The sequence below is a fragment of the Myotis davidii genome, unplaced genomic scaffold (genome assembly GCF_000327345.1).
Source record: "Myotis davidii unplaced genomic scaffold, ASM32734v1 scaffold43, whole genome shotgun sequence".
NCBI classification, from domain to species: Eukaryota; Metazoa; Chordata; class Mammalia; order Chiroptera; family Vespertilionidae; genus Myotis; species Myotis davidii.
This window is the reverse complement of record NW_006294590.1, coordinates 370,501-372,976: the sequence shown is the minus strand read 5'-3', so window position 1 is coordinate 372,976 and position 2,476 is coordinate 370,501.

Here is a 2,476-nt window from a genome sequence, read left to right as displayed (position 1 = left end):
GAGCACCTCCAGGTAGCTGTGAGGTGACGAGGCCTCCGCTAATACCATGACTTTGGGGCGGAGGGGGGTGGGATCGGGTGGGGGGTGGGCGAGGATGGATCAGACTCGGATGTTTGAAAACAAGACTGAGCGGATCCGGTGGACTGAACTCCGGAAGCTAAGGAACGGCGCCCACTCCCGGATGAGGGAGTTAGGCGTGGCCGTGGGAAGCAAGGTGGGAGGGGGTGGTGAGCGAGGGCCCTCTCTCCTCCCCCGCATCGCATCGGGCAGGGCATTTTGTAAAGTTGGTAACGTTTGCTTCGTGTGCCGCATGGAACATTCTCTACCCTCCATCCCAGCCCCTCTGACTCCTCCACCGGATGCCCAGTGGGTCACCTGCTGCACCCTGCTCCTGTCCGCAGCCGCGCTGGGTGGCGCTGTGTGACGCTGACACAGGCCCCGGCACTTTCCTACCCGTCCACCCCCCTCCCCCCCAGGCCATTATCTCCCGCCCAGCCTCGAACTTGATTCAGGGGATGACTTCATTTTTGTATACTTTCTTTTCTTTTCTTTTTAAAAATATATTTGTATTGATTTCAGAGAGGAAGGGAGAGGAAGAAAGGGAGATATGAACATCCATGATGAGAGAGAATCATGGATCGGCTGCCTCCTGCACGACCCCCACTGGGGATGGAACCCACCACCCGGGCCTGTGCCCTGATGGGGAATTGAACCCTGACCTCCTGGTTCATAGGTCGACGCTCAACCACTGAGCCACACCGGCCAGCCAGGCGACCCTCCCAGCCCTGATGGCTTCCCTCCAGCCATGTGTTCATGCTCCAGGTGTGACCGAGACCCTCATGGGGGTCAGAACGTCCACGCAGGGATCGGCTTGAGCGGGGGCTCCACAGCCTGGGCGCCTATGACCGACGCCGAACTCAGCCACGGAAACGTCCATGCTGTTGGGAACTGCACGCACAACGTGTTTTCTCCCTGCACCTTGTGGGGCCCTCCTGCCCGGTCCACCCCTCTTCCCCCAGCGCCTGCCATCTCTGAGAGCGAGGGCACTGCGCCCCGACTGCGCGCCCCTTGCGATTTCTGCCTCGAGGATGGACGTCATCCTGCTGGTCACCATCCTGGGCATCTAGGAACACAGCCTCCCCCACAGCCTCCCCCACGCGTCCGCATCCATCCCGTTTCATCTAAAAGCAGGTCAGAGGTGGCTTCCCGCAGTCGGAGAAGTGGGTGGTGGCCAGGAGTCAGGGGAGGGGGGGGCAGAAGGAGCGAGTGGAGGGGCACTGTGCATCCGGGGCACAGGGAGAGTCAGCTGACCTCCCCGGAGAGCCGGGTGGCGGCAGGACGCCTGGCCTGGCCCCGGAGTGTTCTGAGCTCACAGCAGCACTGACACTGGGCGCGGGGCCTGAATTTTCCCAACAGAAAACTCGATCGCTTTCACATTCCCCTATAACGGGAACCGCTCCCCAAAGCTCTGAATCCAACCCAGGCTCTCTCCCCCTCACTCCCCCTCCCAAGCCAACGAGAAAATGTGGGCGGATGAACAGAAAAGACGGATCAAACCCTGACAGCCTCTGACAACACTTTAACTTGAAAATTGCTGTAAATGGGGGCATAATTCCGTGTAGGCAGATGCCAGCCAGGCTCCCAGCAAACTCCTTAAAGAGGCGCCCGAAGTCGGAGTTCACTGACTTCACCTGGATGCCCCGCCGCTGGGTGCGTCCCGCCCCCTTCCTCTGATATGGACACATAACATGTGCCCAACAGATATTCTCCGAACACATGAATAAATGGATGAATGGGTAATGTTGGAGAGCTGGTGGACCAGGGCAGGCGCCTCTGGCTCACTCCCCTGAGTTGGTGGCTGGCTCCCCCATGCCCCACCTCAGTATTCAAAGGCAGGTGCTGATGGAGCCGTTGGGAGAGGAACAGAGAGTCCCAGGTGGGGCTCAGGGTCTCCTGTTGTGTCCTCAGGAGGCCGCCTGACAGCATCCTGGTCTTTGGGTGCAGGTCCCGGTGGCTGAGTGCCAGCTCCTGGGAGTCCCCCCACCAGGGACTGAGCAGCCTGACCCCTTCCCCAGGAGGCCTTGACCTCTTCTCTCTCTCTCTCTCTCTCTCTCTCTCTCTCTCTCTCTCGGGCAAGGGCAAGAAATGAGGATGGTTCCACGCAAAGCCTTTCCCACCGCACTTTCCCGACAGCCCTCCCTCTGAGGACATGGGGTGGGTGCCCCCCATCCCAGCCCGGCCTCGGCCTCCCCAGCGGCCTCTCCTCCAGGGAAGGGAAGGGCCAGGCAGAGCGGGAGGTGCCTGCGCCCCAGGCCACGTCCTGTGCTCACCCCTCTTCTTGCGGCTGTGACCCTGACGCCCTCCCGCCCCTGCCCAGCGGGCAGCCAACAGGGGGCTGCGAACGATGAGTGACAGGTGCCGTGAGGGGTGCCTCAGGACAGGGGGCAGGTGTGGGGCGGAGGGAGAGGGGTAACCT